Source organism: Anneissia japonica, unplaced genomic scaffold (assembly GCF_011630105.1).
Source record: "Anneissia japonica isolate Jap-2015-1 unplaced genomic scaffold, ASM1163010v1 scaffold987_len1640505_cov201, whole genome shotgun sequence".
NCBI lineage: Eukaryota > Metazoa > Echinodermata > Crinoidea > Comatulida > Comatulidae > Anneissia > Anneissia japonica.
In genome coordinates, this window is record NW_022714175.1 from 1150777 (window position 1) to 1171091 (window position 20315).

Consider the following 20315-nt stretch of genomic DNA (forward strand, 5'->3'; position numbering starts at 1 on the left):
GTCAGTTGTTAAATAATAGAAATTTTTTCATGTATATTTATAAAAGTTTGTCAATAAATTTTTACCAAAAATAGTAAATATACGTTGAATATAATATGTAAATGTATGAAATATTTTATAAATAATAAATATAATGTGATAGAACCACCACTTATTTATAATATCAGTAAAGTGCTGTAATATAAACAGGTTTATATATTTATTTATCAGTTGGAAGTAAAACGCCTGCCTGTGCTCGTATAATATTAATTAATATTACATTTTAATGCTTTATTATTTTATTTCAGCAATATTATGAGGATGGTCCATCCACCCAGAGCTCATCAATTGGGACTCGCAGTACATAAACGACAATAGAATACAAAGACGAAAATTAACTAGACCTTTAACGTTAAGAAATTAATTGAATTAAAACAGAAAAATTAAAATCTGAAAATTTATAAATAAATAATAATAATATAATAATAATAATATGCTTAACAGAGTGCCAGATCCAAAGAATGCAAAAATAAATAAAATCAAATGGAAGCATCTTTATTCTGTTTTTGCCTCTCTGATCCAGGCTGTGGATCTGGATTTCCTTATATATTTACAATTTCTTTTTATTCCTTCCGCAGATAATAGTTTGGGACCCACAATGACTTATATATATCCAAGCACATCTCCATGATTCAAGTATTTTGTTTGTCTGGGAAAGCGGAGGTGTCTTAAGTTGTGAGAAAAGCTGACATTTTGGACTGGAAGGTGTCAACTCATCTATTACACATCCAAAATTACATTTTTAATCTTCGTATTTTGGTTTATGATAATTTTCATATGCTAAGTCAAAACTTCATATATTCAATGTATATCAATAAATAGATTGTGAGCTATGTTCGAAGTGCAGTTTTCTCCAAATCGGCAATAGTTTGTCGGCCTACGTGTTTTGATTTACATATTTTGTCCCTCATTTGCATATCGTCGTCTTCGTTGTCGTTTTGCTTATACACAAGGGCGTCTTACATGCCTTGGGAACCAAAGCTGTATTATTCATCCACTTGTTGAAATGTGCAAGTTTTTAAATATAAATTGTTGATTTCTAAAGCCTATTTTGCTTTGACTGATGAGTAGGCTACCTCACAGTGTACCCCAGGCAAAAGCAGACAAAGTGCCTTGCCAAAGGACAGTGGCAAAATCACCATCAGTCTCGAACTCCCGACCTCTTGATTAAAAGTGTATGAAGACATACCATTGTGTCAAACAACTTCAACAAACATGCACTATAAAAATATGATCTATCGCAAGTTCTAATACCAACCATTTGATTATTCCTTAATATGGCTATAATATATAAAATAAATAAAATAATGAAGCAAATGCATTAATTATAGAAAAATTTATTGTTCTACAAAGAATAAAAGAAATATTTTTTATTACTGTTATATAACATGCATATGATTCTCCATTAATATCATATTATCACAGTATCAATCCTTTATGCATACACTACATAAAAGTACTTTAACTGCAGGTTGAAAAAGGTACAAGTAAGAGGATGCAATTGATTAAAAACGGAACAAATGCAATTGGTTCATTGTCGTTGTAGACCGCCAAATGGCAACGTACATTTGTATCGGCATAATGACATGCCCGCACAGTCTGATCCCTATAGCTATTTGCATCATACTTGCATTCTTATGGTAAATAATATAAATGTAATGCCTGAATTTCAACTTGCTGTCTATACACTGCGGAAAAATACATCGCCTTCGCTTTACTCCTTAACTATATCATATTCATATTTGTTCTCTATGAATAAGAATTTATTCAAGCAATAAAAAAAGTATGAATACATTTTGTTTTTTTTTTTAACCTTGTAGATATGTACTTTTGGCTGAATATGTACAATTGACTTTGTGATTAGGTCGTTGGTCTGCTCATGACTTCTGAATCGCAAACTCCCCATACGAACGGTAACTATTAATTTACATAACACAATGACATTGCTGAGAATAGAAGTCAAGGGCTCATAATAATACAATACATAAACATACTTCTTTGCATATTTATGTTATTTTTAAATTCACGTGGATGGTGAGAAGATTTTTTTCTCCTTATGATCTATGGGAAAACCTGGAAAATTCCACAAAGACTTTGCTATACTGAAACTTCTAAACTGTGTTACCTTACCTAACGGAAAGGCTATAATTAAATACATAGTTGTGTGTAGTTGTGTGACAAATAACTTTATAAATTGAACCATTGTAATTTCACCTACATTTTTTCAGGCTAGTATTTAGAAAATCAATACAATGTAGAAATTTGGGAAAATGCACTTAACGTTACTATTTAAGATAAAATATGTAAACTTCAAAGTGAGCTTGCAGTGAATACAAAACATTTGAGCTGCAATTTAGCTGTACAGCTACAAAAACAATATTTTTTTTATTAAACTTAAAATCCTTTTTTAGAGTATTTTTAGCTTTTGGTTTATATATTTTTTTTTTTGGGTAAGTGTTTTGTTTTAAAAGTCTATAATTCATTTATCACATACTATAACGTAAGAGCCTGGTACAATATCTCAATAGGGGATAGAATAAACACAACTTGAACGTACTTTATTGACTCATAACAAACTTATCAGAGAATGGACAGAGAACTTTATAATTGTGATAAGAAAGTGCATTGTTATCATATTTCAACAAATATTAGTTTTAACAATAAATGATCAATATACATAATACCAGAAATTGATAACCTAAATAACTTTGTGGGTGCACTGCTAACTGAACCATAAAGCGCAGCCAAATCATTCCCCAGGGTCTGTTGAATGGTCAAATTTTTGCAATTGATAGGAATACAACTCCTTTGATAATATACACTAAATAGTGCAAAAGTATATTAATGTAAGCAAGCCTGTTATTCTATTGGTCAGGAGAAATAGACACAAACATGGCCACTATCAAGCTAAAGTCTAATTCAATATAATCCCATGTACTTTTGTGCACGCTACTGACAATCTCATTAATTAATGCATTAATATAATATGTTGACTCCACTGTAAAATCATTAACTTGAGTTTGAATAGTACAAAGGATTTGTGAATCTATCACCATGATTCCTATGAAATTTGAAATTCACAATTGAATTATTTTATTTTAAATGCTTACATTATAAAAAATGTATTTATTGTATCCAAATTATCCGTTCAGCTTCTTATGGTGAAAAGTCTGCAATAAAATTTGTCTGAGTGTTGTTTATATATAAAAAATCATACCTAATTTGCATTGTTCTTAATTGACTTGGCTCAGTGATTAAATTATTATTCAATATGAAACTTACAAGAAACATTAAACTTTGTCCAATATATATTCAAAATAAAACTGGAATTGTTCCTCTTTTCAATCATATATTCTGTGCCACTGAAAATAATCTTGAAGAGTTAAATTTAAATTAATTAGCTATATTAGTTAAAAGTTAAGTAATGAAAAATAAAAGGTTAAGTAACCATACTATCTACTGTTGTTTTTTTAAAATTGTTGTTAACTCTTGAAATTGGCATGTAAGTAAACAAAAATTCAATTAAATCTGATTAAATATAACCACAAAGCTCATACTAATCTATGAGAACTTCTTCCTATTGTTCTATTCTTATTGTCCATATATACAACTATTCTTTTGTTTGACAATGGAAAATAAAATGATATACATTAAAAAAAGGATTTAAAATAAACTAATTCAAAACTAACTACGATAATAAAAATAACACAAACATCAACAACCGAACCAAAAACCACAACTGAAAACAGCAACATGATTTATATATTGATTAAAAATTTGAGGGAAATACCAATCTGAAAACAAAGGATAGCAAGCCAAACTAAGTGTTGAAATAAGCATAGCCAGTGGACCCACCCCTAATAATAGGTTACAAGTGAACAACACAAAATGATTTCATGAAAACCAGAGAGCATTTTTTTTGTTTCATTTTATAAAACACTTTTAATAAAGGAAAGTGAGAATGAAATGTAAACAAGGTACAGTAGATAAACACCATCGAACTATGACACAAATTAAAAATTAATTTCCAAGAAATGTCAATATTCTCATTCCAAAATCATTTAAAATGTTTTACATTAATTACTTTTCTCCTTTATTATTTTCTTTATTATTGATTGATTGTTTATAACACTATATACGTTTCTTAGCACTGTACCACTTTGAAAATCAGTACTATAGTACTGAAAGTTACTACAGTATAAAGAAAGAATAAATAATAAATAAAATTAATTTATTTATTCAGTGCAACACTAAGAAGAGTATGGTTTTGTTACCTGTATTTAACATATGTTAAAAAGGCATTTTATAAACAGAATTAGTAGGAGGATCAGGTGGTAGATATATTGTTGCTTGTGTTTAAGAATTATTGGATGGAAGCTATTCATAATGTATGTCTAGCTGTGATTACATCATCGAAGATAGATTCCTACTTTATAGTTCAATTAATTAATATTATCTAATGTTATTAAAGCTACAAGGGCAGAATTTATATTACATTTCTAATGGTCAGTCTGCTAGCTGTTTGAGGGTCAGTTTATGAACTGAGTGACATTCACAGTTGCATTACCTTGGAGTATGCACTAAAAATATATTGCATTCATTTTTTTCTCATATGAGTAGAGAAATGTCAATAAAAATGATAAAATATACTGATTTTATTATAAAAAAAATGTTTAGTTACTGTTTGCTAAAAGGTAACAAGGTACTACCGGGGAGAATTTACCCTTATTAAAGAAGCATTAAATTTTTTATTTAGAATGTGAGGCAACCAAACAAAAATTAAGAAAGAATGCCGGAAAGCTAGAAATATTTAACTAACTCGAACAGAATATTTTGCTAGCAAACGAAGTAGGTTACTTCGTGGCTCTATCATTCTAACAAATATAACGCACCATTCATATTTCTCGACTGTTCCGCATACAACTTGACATAAATTTTGTCTTTCTTTCAAAAAAAAAATTGATCATGACATATTTCAATAAATGCAGTCTACACCAACTAGACAGAATGCTTTTAATATTTATTTTCATCAAATATTAAGAAAAGAATTTCAATCAATAACTGTTTGACAAATAACCATTAATCTAGAACAGAACAATCCTGACCCAACGAAGACAGAGCACAATCCATTACAGTGTTGCGATGGCGTTTAATTGTAACCAGGTGTTTCAGCCGAGTATAACATGAACAATGGCAATTGAAAGATCGCTAGAATACTAATTGCTAGTTGTCTGTCACAGCTAAGGTCACGTCCCCTGACAATGTCAGTGTTTTCTAATATTAAACATCCACTATCGCTCCACCAATATCTACATTATTACTAGTTATTAAGTTTTTTCTGCTTAGTTAGACAGAATTTGATTTGAAACAGCTTTTGACCAGACCAGTCAAAATAGATGTATTCAAAAATCATTTATAATAACAAATTTTTGGATGAAATGTTTACTAAATATCATAATGAACATAATCTCATAAGGATTAATATAATAATTACCAATATTGATGTCAATTGTAGGTAAAGATAATGTCTTATGTAAATAACCTAAAGCATGTTCATCAGAATAAATATAGATATAAATTATTACTAATTATGCAATTTATAGTAGTTTTAATTAACTCTGGCAATAAATGAAAAACAAAATCATGAATTTATATTTTTCTAAAATAACAGAATACAAAACACTTTTAAAGGTAGGGTCCTTACATATAAGCAGAACCCTGAACTGTGGTGTTGAAATTTATCAAAATAATAAAAATTGAATCTTGAGAAATTAGTTTTATTTTGGGAAACAAAAATTAGAAACATTGATAGAATTTGTAAAATGTGACACATAAATTAAACCCATCAGCAGAAAGATACCACCTTTCTCAACACTTATTCTTCTATCACAATTTGCAAACCCGCCCCCCACCCCCCCCCAAAAAAAACTTCTAACAAATATACTATTGATCATTTCTCCTTTAGTTATCATACATTTCCCATACCTGCAATTTACAAATCGCCGCACATTTGTCTTCCATTACGCTAAAAAAACACAGAAGAAATTTGTAAAATAAAAAGAACGCAACAGAGATGTACAAATAGCAAAGCTTAGAAACAGGTGGTGCTCTATGCTCCTGTGTCTCACATCACTAGTAACATTATCTCAATTTGCTTTTTGTATCTCCTCCGAGGACACTATATTACATTATATCTCGTCTTGCAAAACGTAATCTCTACTAATTACATGAATCATTTTGAAACGGACAAAAATCTTCATTTATCTGTTGTTTTTAAAGCAAATTACTTTTCAGCGCTTCATTTTTCAATTTAAAGACAGGTTGATTGTATCCGTTTAACTTAATTTTACAGGACGGGAAATCAAATTGAGAAAAAAAAAAAATGCTGGGGGAGAAATTTTTTTTGAGATGCATTCAGGATCAAGTCTGATGTTCATTGAAAAATATATTTAGCTAAGTTACAATTTTAATTTCACAAGACAGGAACAAAAAAAAAAAACACTTAAGCAAACGCTTTTGGAATAATATTCATATAGATGAAAGCTGATGTTTCATTGCAAAAATTAATATAGTAGGTTGACCTGTACCGGGGTCTCTAGCATATCATCCCATAAATATACCATCATTACTATTCCCATTGATTTATATCTCTTTTTTATTCATTACATCTACATAATGTTCATCCTTGACAATGATCCGTAAATTTATCGATTCCGCAAATAATAAATTTTTAGATTCAGAACTAATTTAAGTTTTGCATTTGTCGATAAATGCTGCCAGTAAAACAATTAACAAACAGTTAATAATTGGAATAAATTTAAGGCACTGAATAATAAAATTTCTTATCTCAAAATAAATGGATTTCTTATGTACATTAAAATACTTCTACCTAAAAACACTGTGAATATATATTTTTGTACATGGGTTTTTTTTGAAATTTTTCAGTACTTGTTTTAGTTATGAGGAAAAAATCCTGAAATTTATTTTTTTTGAACACAAAAGTTGGACAGCAAGCATATTTTAACTACAAAATTTCAGATCCAGTTTAAGATGAAATACCAAATCAATGGAAAAAATGAAATTCTACATTTTTGTTAGTCTACAGTAAAATGATTGTGAAATTGATTCTTGTTATTTAAGACAGTATTTAATTTAAACAAATTTGGTTATTACAAGAAAAAAAAAATCTATTTTCCGTCAACACATTAAAAAAATATATTGCACAAGTAAAAAAGTTTAGTAGTATAACTGATAAAAAAGAAAGGCTTTATATTGTCATATAAATTTCATTACCAGATACATTTTTATTATTTGGCTTGATAATAATTCAACATGAAGATATATTTCGGAAGTCTCAATAAAGTTTTTATTGTTTTTTTAATATACTGATTAGTTTTAAAGCATAAACAGGACCATTATCAAAGGAGAACAATTTCATTTATTTAACATAGAAGATTGAATCTTGTTTAAAGGTGACTGGAGCATTTGGCTACCTTTGAAATGCATAAGGTAAACGTAGGAGAATAACCCAACTTGCAGCGTTGTTGTGCTGAACTGTGTACGGGCGTGGTCCGTGACCACTTTAGCGGCCGTAGTGAGGCACTTAGCAGCTTCTGGTTTACATCATTCTACAATGATATGATATTGTTTATATATAGAAAGTAAAGGGCAGAATATGTTTTCATCTAATAATATAAAAAAAAGAACAATTATATCATATTCTTATTATTACATTAAAATCTAACAGTGGCCAAAAAATTACGAAATAAAGGTTAAAGTCCTCTATAAAGACAGGAACTAGCTGCAATGAAATATTGTGTCTGTTTCGTGCATGAAATTTATATATTTACACAAACAAATCATTGTTTAACAGACACTATAATATATGACATGAAAGTGAAACCAGAGTACTGGTTACCGAGTACCTGGTAAGTTAGGCATACTGGTAGGAAAAAAATGCACTTAAGAAGTAGACTGAAACAGTGTAAAGTATAATGTATGAGGAGGCCAGTCAATAACTATTGTGGAATTTGGTTAAAGTGGTTGTAATACAAGAGGCGTGAGCGAAACAAAGAAAGGTCTGTCATACATATATTATGAGCAATTTTATACCAGCAATGAAAAAGGATAATCATTAACTTCTTTGTGAAACTTGGTCTATAAAATGAATCAAACAATGTATAATACAAAGGTCTATTCTTGTTCATTTTGGTATTGGGTATATATTTATATATTAGACAAAAGGAACAAAAAATAATTTAAATTCTTATAAATATATAAAACATAAGTATTTAAAAATAATAAAAACAGCAGAGGACTTATAAAGGGGACACCACAGGATCAAAAAGTATACCCCTAATAAAGGTGTCCCTTGAACAGAGGTTGGCTGTAGTTAAAAAATATACTTTCCCTCATTTCTTAGCCAAGTGTCCCCCTAATAGCAATGTCCCTTTAATAAGAATGTCCCAAAGGAGGGGTTCTACTGTATATAAAATATAATATTAAAGCTGTTTCTGTATTTAACCTGTCAATTAACTATGGCTGATATGATTATATAATAATAAACAGTCCATATTTCATATGTTCACCTTATTGTAATTTTTGAAATGTCTTGTATAGCTCTTCAATGAAGTTTATTGCTTAAACATAATCTGTTAGTTAATTTGAAAGTTAATTGATTTTTTGCTTTCTTTTCTTTGCATAGAATTTGTCTTTCTAACCACAATATGAATAGTGATGATTATTGATATTAAAATTGAAATAAAATATTATAATTATTAAGGATATCTCTATTATTACCATACTTTTTAAAACTAATTATTATAAACGGTTTATTTTATACTTTAATTCAAAATCACTTGTTTTCTATCTGTTATATCATTTCAATTTATAATTCTATAAAATCTCTTAATGTTGAGTTCTTTTAGCTTGTATTTTTAAAGTCAGGCTAACCTGATTATCCACCAGCAGACACAAAATGTTTTGCAGGGGTCTAAAATCCTGTCCAGGCTACCAATTTGCATTTGACATGCCTAAATATGGTCATAATGACATCACATCCTGACCATATATAGGCACATCATGACCATATATGGGCATACAACAGTTTTTTGTCGAAGAAAATTTGATAATCTGGACAGAGCTTAAATTGAATTTGTATATAGTAATTCTAAAAATTATATGAAAAAAGAGCTCCAAAGATACATAATTAATTACATTATAAAAGTTATTACTGTACTTTGCTACTAGTCGTCCAACTATAACAAAAGAAGTTAGAAAAGAAAAGGCATGGAAAAGCCACAGATGCCGAGATGTCAAGTTAGTAAAAAATAGTTTCATATTTCATAAAACATATCTAAAGTTAAGATTTATGTAATTCGTATCCTTATCTCAAAATAGCAATCAGACTTATCTTAGTTTTTCTATACAACTAATCAGAAAGCTATCAGATTTAGCTTATTTTTCAAAATTTCTGTATAGGAATTTCCAGCATTCTGTAGCAGTTAACATATTCACCTATTAAATCATCGATAAATAATTACTCAACATATTTTTGAAAAGGAGCGGTACTCTGTCAAAGGTGGATTATTGATGGACCAACCTGGTTTTTTTAGCTTTCCCAACATCTAAAACACTACATGTTCTTACCTTTTGGACAATGCTGATAAATCAAGGCATATTAGCGAATACCTTCCACCGTTGCTCATACAAAATAAATGGCTAAAATATGTCAACACAAAAAAAATGTAGTCTCTCTTTTTTTTTTTAATAGATTAGTATGAAGTCTAGGAAGTTGTATCCTATTCAGTGCAGAATCAATACATATTACTCACTACTGAAATTACACTACATACATTTTCTATATATCCCACGAGTCAATGTCATAATTAGTTCAAAGACCATGCTCATATACAGTAAGTATATTACATAATATTTATTTATCTATTTGTTTTTAATGTTTATATTTTATTATATTTATATTATATATATATATATATTAGGCCTATATTTAATATAATAATAATAGAACATATGTATATAATATATAATATACAATCACTCCTTGCAAATTCGATTTTTAGTAAAATGCAGCGTTAAATAGTAAAATGGATGCTATGAAATAGTACCAGAATAATTTAAGTATGATATTTTGTTATGAAGTTACAGGCATTTAACATACAGCTGTAAAGAACATTATTCAAGAAATCAGCCTTCAAAGTTGGACATTCTTCAGACAGAGACCATCACCAAATTGTTAAAAAATGTTGTTTTAACATCAAATACTGAAAAAATAACAACATACAGGAGCATGATGTAATAGATATATAAAGGTTTGTTTAGTCCAATAAAATAGATTTCGAACATTTTGACATTCCAACATGTTTTGGCCATTCCCTCTGAAACATGATTGCGAAGAGTGATTGGTTTGGTTTGTCTTCGCCACATATATTTACTGTATATAAAGGTATTGCACAACCAACCCCGTAGTCGGAAATTTCATAAGGCAAATTTTAAAGTACTAAAATGCTTATAATTTTCAATTCTTCTCCAATTTGACTTCTGAAAACTACTTCATCATTCATTAAAACTCAGGGGCGGATCCAGAGACTGTCTCTTATACACATCTAATACTTTTACTTTTTCTTTAACTTCCAAAAAAGTGGGCCGCAGCCAGCCCGGTTCCCCTCTAAATTCACCCCTGAAACTGGTGACAAACTCAAACCTTGTATTTATGCAAATAAGTAAAGTGTGAGATATTGAATTCTAATGGCTTGTATCATATTCTTTCAATTGTGTTGTTACAAAATCTGCAGTAGCAAGACTAGTACATCATACACTGTGTCAACAGCCAACACAATTTCATGAGACTGCAACAAAAGTGATCTGCCACACGCTGTTCAACAAATCATTTTAAATGTCGATCCGGCCAGACTGCCACCAAATGTTAGCGGACTGGCGTTGCATCACTCACACAAAGTTGTTGTCTGTCGATGCAATGTGTGTTAGGGTTTATGGCTGCTTTACGATACGTTTGTCTATAACTACTTATTGTAGCGAGTGTTTTGCAATATCAACTACACTATACAGTGTATAAGGCAGGGGGAGGTGTTACAACATACGAAACAGTATTGTGTTCAGTTAAGTAAAGTGTCTTTAAATTGTTGGAGACCCCGAAAAAATAAACTGATGCTTTAACATGAGGCTGCATTAGGAAATAGGTCGAAAAAATTAATGTACCGGTAACAGCAAATTCCTTTTGACAAAAACGTATTCATATTTCAAACTATATGCAATACATTTTCACTGACTTGTTTACTTCAATAATCATGATTATAAAAATCCATCAATTATGATTTATAACGACCTAAATTCCTAACACACATTTGAAAAATACATACTACACTACTTTCTTAATGAAACGACAAATAAGTACGGTGTTTTTTTCTCATAACCTTTACCATCGCCTCAACGCATCTGAATCTACAAATTTGAACCAGGTGTTCAAATTATGGATCTTTTGTTCTGATATCTATATTTAAAGTTTTCAATCACAATTTAAGACTGATTGCCACCTCGTCTGACCCCAAACTTGAAAACAGCAATCAACATAACTTGGAGTAGAAGCCAGGACAAATCCATGGCTTAAACGTTATCAACAATCTAGAGTTTGCCTCACAAACTTCCTAACAATCACAAGCCTTTGTTATGCTTTTGTTATTTCCGCTGATAATAGGACAACACAAAGATATCTGCGAGTTATTCATAGTGATTATCAAGCACTTCATATTCTAACAATCAATGTTTAATACCATGATAAAGTACTGTTCCGAAAATGAGCCCTCAGGTAAATTTACATTGCACTGATAGGCTTCTGTTGTTATAAAGCATAAGCCAATGAAAGCGTACGCATTTAGTAGTAAACAGAAGGCACATGATATGCTATTGTAAACACACAACAACAAACATGCAATTGTTGTACACAGTTACTATTTAGAGCAAAGGTATTATTATAATACCCAAAAAACTTGGTGTTGCCTATGCCTTAATGACACAAAATTCTGCATGATGATTTTTCAAAATTACACTTTGTAAGCTTTCAGTAAAAACATCAATTTTAAGCCTTGTGGTTTCACTTTAATTAACCAAAATGCGTAAGGGGGAAGGCTAACATTGAACCCTACAATTTGCTGATCGACCGACCAAACTTGATTGATTTCTGAATGCTAGGTTATGTTCACACACACACCAGCTAGAGCTGGGCATTCACTGCGCCTGATAGTCGTCGTCCGACGCGATTCTATGAATGCAACGCCATGACGCGCGCAATGGATCATTTTTAATGACGATCCATTCTGACTGCCACAGACAATCAGCAGACGGCATCGCGTCATACAGCGCTCACAGGGACGCAGTGAGTTTCCGGCTTAACAGTTAGCAGGATCCAGTTAAATAACATACGTGCTCACTCTTGCGTTCATAAAAGAAAATCTCCGATCCAGATATCAAGATGATGTTGGGATCACTGGCTAATAGGAAACTGGGAATTGGAAATGAGTACGTGTGATTGGTTAATTGGCTCAACTTGTTAACCGATAGCGCCCGCTAACCGTTAGCGTAATCCAGATCTTGGTAACGGTTAGCGCTAACGGATTGGGCGTTCTTACATGGGTGGTAACAGTTAGTGCTAATGGTTAGTTCCAGATTTGGCTCTAATGTGAACATATTAACCTCAGTGTGCTTATGCAATACAATTTCTTTTTTGCTTTAAAAACCTACCTACCTTTATGGTAGTTTCTTACATAAACTACAGTATTTTTGTTTTGTTCGAGTTTGTTTAGAATAATTAAGTTAGTTTAAGATTTAAGTCTAGTTTAGATATTTGTGCGTTTAAACAATTGTTTGATTTGCTTATTTTAAGTCATTTCATTTTTTTTCCTGGTTAAATTGTTGTATACACGGCCTTGCAGAATAACAATCTGTTAGTTGAGCCAAGTTTTCCGTGTTTTAAATAAAGCTTATTCTTAACTAATACTTGAGCACTGTACTCTACATAGTACTGTACTCATGAAAGTATGCAATGTACCATAGGAAGGGAGAAATTGGAAGGGATGAGGATATAGCTTAGATACAGATCAATTTGGAGAGGGGTAAAATATACAGTCAGGAGATAACTGGTATTGTATGTGAATAGGTGAGATATTTTTCTGAGATATGGGATGAGATATAGAATGCATGATGTAATCATGTGGTGTGCATAGGGGGTAGAATAGGAGGAAATAATGATAATGGGTATGATATGAAAACGAATGAGGTATTATAATAATATTGATAATAAATCTGATACAGGAGTCCCAAGTTGTGAAAGTAAAATTCCTGAAAATTTGTTGTCATGCACGACAGGCAGAGGTATGCGACGCGTGTAGTAGCTAAAACGCATGCACAACTTTGGACACGTGCGTACAAATTTATCTCCTTGTTCAATATAAAAACAAAGAGACTTGGGCAGATTTAGGTCACTGTTAATACCTTATTACTACCTAAAATGTTCAATAAATTTTATGCCAGATTTAATACAAAAGAATGGGAAAATTTAGCTTAGCGTAAGCCCTAATTGTGAAAATCTGTTAAAATCCTGGAGACAGAAATTCAAATTCCGTGAGAAAATATGGAATTTCCGGGAGACTGGGAGATGAACTGAAATTCCTGGAGACTCCAGGGCAATCCAGGAGGCTTGGGAGCCCTGATACTGTGCACATTACACAAATTTCTCAATGGACTTTTATAAATAATAATTTAAGACAAAAAAAATAATAATATAAATACAGAAAATAAATAAATTAAATAAACAAATAAATAAAAACAAAGAGAGGTATAGAAAAAAATACAATAATACAAAATACAAGATACCATGGGAAAAATGATATAAGAAAGAATGCTGGGAAGGAATTAGGGTTGTGGAGAGATAAAGTAGGAAAAGATGAGATAATGAAAAGGAATCTAAGATGGATTAATAATATTGAAAGGAAAGAAATAAGAAAGGGACGGAGTAGTGGGAAATCAAAATCAGTGGGTAGGGGAAGATAAGGATATTGCTGATAGAGGTAAGAATGGAAAAAAGTAATTATGGAAAAAATGAATAGGAGAAAAGAATGATTTGGAAATAAAAAGGATTAGAAATGAATTTGTTTGGAAAAGGAAGGTGACTGTTGCTGGTAAAGTATAATGTGCATTTTTTGGTTGTGATAGATGACAGATTGAGGGTAGAGGTAAGGATTGAGATAGAGGAATGGATTCAAAAGAACAGAGGTGAAAGATAAGTCTTATGGGGAAAATGAATAAGAGAAAATACAAGTAATAGATCTAAACAGATTGGATTTTAATATACTTGAACAAAAATGAAAAACCAAATTCCATTAAAACTCTCGAATATTCTTTTCATAAGATGACCTTGAAAAGAAAATTGTCTTGAGGATCGAATAGATATAACAGCGAAAGAATGAAGACATTAACAGTAATTGTCTACATATTTGGGTACTCAATGGCATCAACAATTCATTGGAACGAATCTAAAAGATCATTAACTAACAAAAATAGCACAAAACACACCTGAATAGTCTGACAAAATGTAATTTGATGTCGGAATGCAAAAGTGAATGTTACCAATAATATATAATAATTTTGTATAATGCTATGTTCGTAAATCCTTTGCAAATTTAAATGCCCTGGTAGAACCAATGAAAACCACATCTCATAAAAAATTAAAAATTACAATTATAATCATCGTGACTATTGTAATGATAACGGTATCGATAATGAAAATAAAATTAGCAAAAAAATAAAATACAAATAAAATAATAACAATAGCATCAACAAAATAAAAATAACTGAAATATTAATAATAATAATAATAGTAATAATAAATCTAAGTAATAAAAATAATAGCAATAATGACAGACAAAAATAGAAAACAACAATTCTAATAATAATATTTATGATGCATATCCATTCTCAAAGTCCCTAATAACAATAATATTAATAATAATTATAATAATAACAACAATAACTAATAATAATGACAATAATAATGATGATAATTGATATATAACAATAATAATAGATAATAAATAATATTTTAAAAAAACCAATATTGACGATAATGAGAATAAGCTTTTATAGTCAAAAGTCCTGCTAATACAGCCAGAGGAAACGTAAACAATAGTGTGCAATGATGTGGATGAACTAATTTGTGTAGTAATATAATTATATCAAATGGTGTTAATTCCAGGTCAAATTCGAAAAAAATCCAAGTCAAAATCAAAGCTCCTACAGATTCATAAAATAATATTAATAAAAATGTTTTCAAGAAATATATGTTTATAAATTTCACATAATTTTCTCAAGTATACACTGTGTTCTAGCATTTTGTAATATTGAGGTCATGTTCAAAAGCCATACGAGTGGAAAAGAGACTGGAAATTAATAAAATTAATATTAGAAAATAGCCACAATACCTATAAAAAAAAACAAAAAAACCCTGAAACATCATAAGAAAATAATAACTGTTTTACTAATATTAAAAAATATAATTTATAATTTTGCATATATAGTAAATTATCGGATATTCTTTAACATTTTAAAAAATATTTTTAATACCTCAATTTTTTTTAATGTACTGTAAACTGGAAAACAAATGATTAAAATATAAGATTTATCAATTTTTTTCCTTTCATTAAAACTAACTTTAATTTCATGATCCTTGAACGGTATTTTAAAATGTTTTTATGAACTTAAAAATAAGCATATGATGATGCAGTACAAAACACTGAAGCATAGCAATCAATGATAGAGCGTTACATGATGATGAAAATTTATTTAATAAAAAGTTCAATAAACAAAACAAAGTTGGAGCATGTCTGGAAAGCAATAAAGTTGATGGTTAAATAGCAACAATTCAACAACAATAGCATGAATGCATTGTTTCCCCCATCTTTAATCCTGGATTCTATTCTGATTATCATTGCAAGAAGTGTTAGTAATATCCTCAACTCTCGCCCTTCTATAATAGTAATCTACATGATCATATTGGATAGATGATAACAACCACATTAAAGACGTTTGACAACAATGAGGTGTGTTGTAAAGGTAATATATATTTCAAGTCATATTAAGCTAGCGACTTTTCAGTCAAGCATTCCGTAAAGTCTAACGACCTCAATTTATCCGCTTGATGACGACATACATTATATACTATTAGACTATTGTATACGGATGTTATTAATCATCTTATAGAAAACACTGTTAATTAAAACACTTCTTAATCATCATTCTGTGTTTATAAATACCTGTTAGTGTTATTAAAAAGTCAACCCGAAAGGGAACTCTGATTTTACGAGTGTTGCCGAGATGAGAAGATGTTGGATTTCCCCGCTGCTGTCTTAAAATCGTCTTGCTGTCTGGCGGCGTAGTGTTTTCGTCTGGTTTATCATTCACCAAGGCATAGGCCTAGCATCCTTTTGTTATTTAGCGATAGATAATCTCTTCAGTAAATAACTGTTTGTTTAGCCAGTTATTTATTGACTACGATATGGTAATGTAACAGATTATCAAAATCAGTATCTCTACTAGCTTTTGCTCGATGGTTTCGTCAATACTCTATTATCTGATTTACAAACTCATACAAATCCATTGAAACAGTTTCTAATAAAACAGCGCCATCATCCTCGGAAAAGTTTTATAGCTTTTACGACCGGTACATTTCATCCCAGTTTCGTATCACTGTCTTTTTGTTGTTTGTGATTTGTTTATAATTTTAAACGACTTTTTAATGTTATTTAATGGCTAGTTGGCCGACATCTTTAGTTGAAACATAGCAAAACAATAATCGTTAATGAAATATATATAGGCCTGAATAATTTTGCAATGTCTCAATTACAACTACTGTACTTGATTTAAATAAAATTAATTGTTAATATTTATATTTTTGAACAATAGTAACTTGGATTAAACACAATTGCAATTGAGTACCCCACAAAGGACTAAGTTCAACAAAACACTTATGTAATTTTGTTTTAAGTAGTCTTAAGTCATGAATCTTATATAACTTTTATATTTTTGTATTGCGCTGGTAATATGCGAAAAAGATTGTTTTTCAGAGGTTTTTTTTTTGTTTTTGTTTTTGTTTTTTTGCGAAGCAGCTGCGGAATGGCGTATTCATTGTTTTGTTACTACACAAGCAGAACAACACTTTACTGAACTGATAACAAACAAAAAAAAAAACAACATTGTATACATAACGACAAAACTTTCCTAGTTGCGTTTCGTAGTTCGGGTCACGTACCCGATAAAGCCGTTAGTAAGTACGTAAGTATGAGCGAAATCTTTGACTCCTCGTGTTTGCTCTCACCAACTGAATTAAAATACTGCGGCTCCATGCTCAGTGTTGGACATGTGAATTGGTTTTTCTGAGAGCGCGTACCAATGTTGTTATAGAGCCCTCGACGCGCGTTGAGAACTGTACTCGGTGCACGTAACCTAACGGGAACTGAAAGAGCTACTTTAAGTCTTTTTTGTGGTATGAACCGTTGTAAGATGGGTGAACTAAGTGTTTGTTGAGATATTTTCTCACAAAATAAACATTGTTCGTCTAATGTTACACTCAAATAGTAGTAAATAGGCCTAGGTATTGAGAGAATGTAATGACGACAGTTTAATATACTGTAGACACCCATGGATTCACCCATGGGCCTACGTATATAGTGCGAGTTCATGGTGGTCATTGCTATTAACAATCATTAAATAATATTAAATGTTTCGTGTTGAATTCACATACAACAATGAGTGTCCAACTACATAAAATGACCAATATGGGTTACAACATTTATGTCCCTCAATGATTCTAGATCGTTGTGATATTATTTGAATTTCCGTTGAACATGCTTCATAATTTTGCGAACTAATACCCAACCCCGTCGGCTCTACCCCGTACCAAGCTAACCCATCAATTTTTATTATTTTCTTTTGCATCAGAACATTCCCTGTGGCTCTTTCGTTGATAGTTGATTGACCATTGTTTGACCTTAACACAGCACTAGATAATAATAACGAATTTGCATAAATTGAATATTATCAGTTACTTAAATACAGTATTGTTCTATTGTTCGAGTGCGTCCAACCTTGACTGATTTCGAGAACAATTTTCAAATTAGAATATTGTTGAGCGATATAGCAAATCAAATAAAGTATAAAATATTGATTGAATTGTGGTTAAAATTAAGTGGTGAGAGGGCTTTTTATTTTGTAATTTTGCAATATAAGACATCTTTCTTAACTTCTTTTTTTTTTTAACGTCTAAGGTATGTATAGAGAAACAATAGAAGAAAAGTTATAGAAAGAAATTTCAGTATATATGCCTATAGCATCTTTCTTCAATATATTCATCCAATCTTTGCATAGGATATTTTACATAAAGGCATACAAAGCTACGACTGAATTAACTGGTTAAAAAAAACTCATAAAATACGATAAGATTAATTATGTAAAATATAGGTCCGTGTACAATTAAAAGATTTTAAAGGGTTAAGCACAAAATGTACGTGGAATTTATTAACCGCTTACGGTCATTTTAATTCTCTGCGCTTCCTCCGAGGCCAGTGTATCTGGACCTGCCTAGCAACATGTCGAGAAATGATCAATGTTCGGCGATTTTTTAAAATCTATACTTTTTAAATGTTGACAGAAATAAGTACGGAAAATATTAAATTATCTCGTAGCCTTGTAGCATGACATATTGTACTTGAGACACGTCTGAAATTGTCTCCTGGGGAGGGGCTGTTGAATCAATATTAAACTAATTTCAGAATCAATGTTCTCAAAGTAAGTTTGACGTTATTTAAATATTGATTCATTTATCTTTTTAAGTATGTTGAATATTTTACTACCGTGGTATTGGCACAGACAGTAACGGTACCGGTACCTCATCTCTCTCGTGTGTAGAGATTGAGCATTTTTAACTCAGATTTCCATCTTTATAATTTCCCCAATTGTCTAGCACACACTTCGTTCTGGATTTTTTTTCACTGGTTCGTCCCTATTAGCATTTTAGTTTTGGGACGCCCCCTCGTCTTCTTTTCTCAGTGGTACTTATGTATCCAGTCTTCTGGCAGAAATGTTTCTATAGCTTAACAGTCTCCCTCCAATTAAAGACCACTTTTGGGTCCGTGGTCCGGGTTTCCGGGGTGTTTAGCAGCTTTGGTCTCTAATTAGGTTAATAAAGACATTTGTTAATATGGGACTACAGAAAAGTGGTCTTCAATTGGAGGTGGTCATTAATTGGAGGGGTATTTAATCAAAGGTATTGTCATTGTCGGTTGAAAATGTTCCATTCAAATCGTGTGTGCTCAGCGCCCTTGTTAAATTATACGTGTAAATGTATAATGTATGATATGGTAAAATTCAGACCAATAGCCACACTTTTCTACTGATTCTGCGTTTCCTGATTCTTTCACTTCCAATTTTCGCTGTTATCTTAATCTTTAATAACAATAAAAACAATAACTGCGATAATAATAATGATAATGATAGGCCTACTATAATAATAATAATAATAAAATAATATGCCTATAAATAATGAACAGGCATAAGAATAAGCAATATACCTAATAGTAATATGCATGACCGGTGTAATATACGCCAAGTAATACTCTTAATAGTAATAATCACAAAACAGATTTATATAGCTGACTTGCATATTCGGAAGTCGAAGTCCATAATTCCTTGAGGTTAAATAGACAACTTAACAATTTCATACCTGCCTTCCTAATAGACAAGTGTGATGGATTGCCGTGTCTTGTCAGAATCCTTTTTCTGGAATGCTAATATTAGTTAACATTGCGTGAACACTGTCACTTCTAAGTGTTCTGATGAATAACTCATCTTATCTGTCATTCCATTTACTTGTCGTTATACCCTTCGTTCAGTAACATTAATCGGGAACAACGAGCCAAGCACATTAGGCCTAAACAAAGGAAACGTCTATTTATTGGATTTGACAAAATAAACAAAATGTTTCAAATTAATGAGATTGTAACATAAAACAAACATTGACTTAGTGGTAAATGATCTGTCGGCATTGTATGCTATCTTTTTGGCTTAGAAATAAACTATGCAAAACAAGTGGTCCATTGCAACAGGTCTCAAGACGGCCAATCCGCTCCGGAACACTTTATGTGAGTAGAAAATACAGCAGAAGAATGTTTATAAACACACATAACATAGCA

The 20315-nt window shown here is 30.8% G+C and overlaps 1 protein-coding gene across 2 annotated transcripts in view; it reads right to left on the bottom strand.

The window, feature by feature from the left end:
- Positions 1-16734, bottom strand: part of LOC117108947 (transcription factor SOX-5-like) — a 123919-nt gene extending 107185 nt beyond the window's left edge. For both annotated transcript variants that reach the window (XM_033251137.1, XM_033251134.1), the window contains exon 1: positions 16383-16734. The gene's annotated coding sequence lies outside the window, so the exon portion shown is untranslated. The remainder of the gene's footprint in view (positions 1-16382) is intronic.
- Between the last annotated feature and the right edge of the window lie 3581 nt (positions 16735-20315).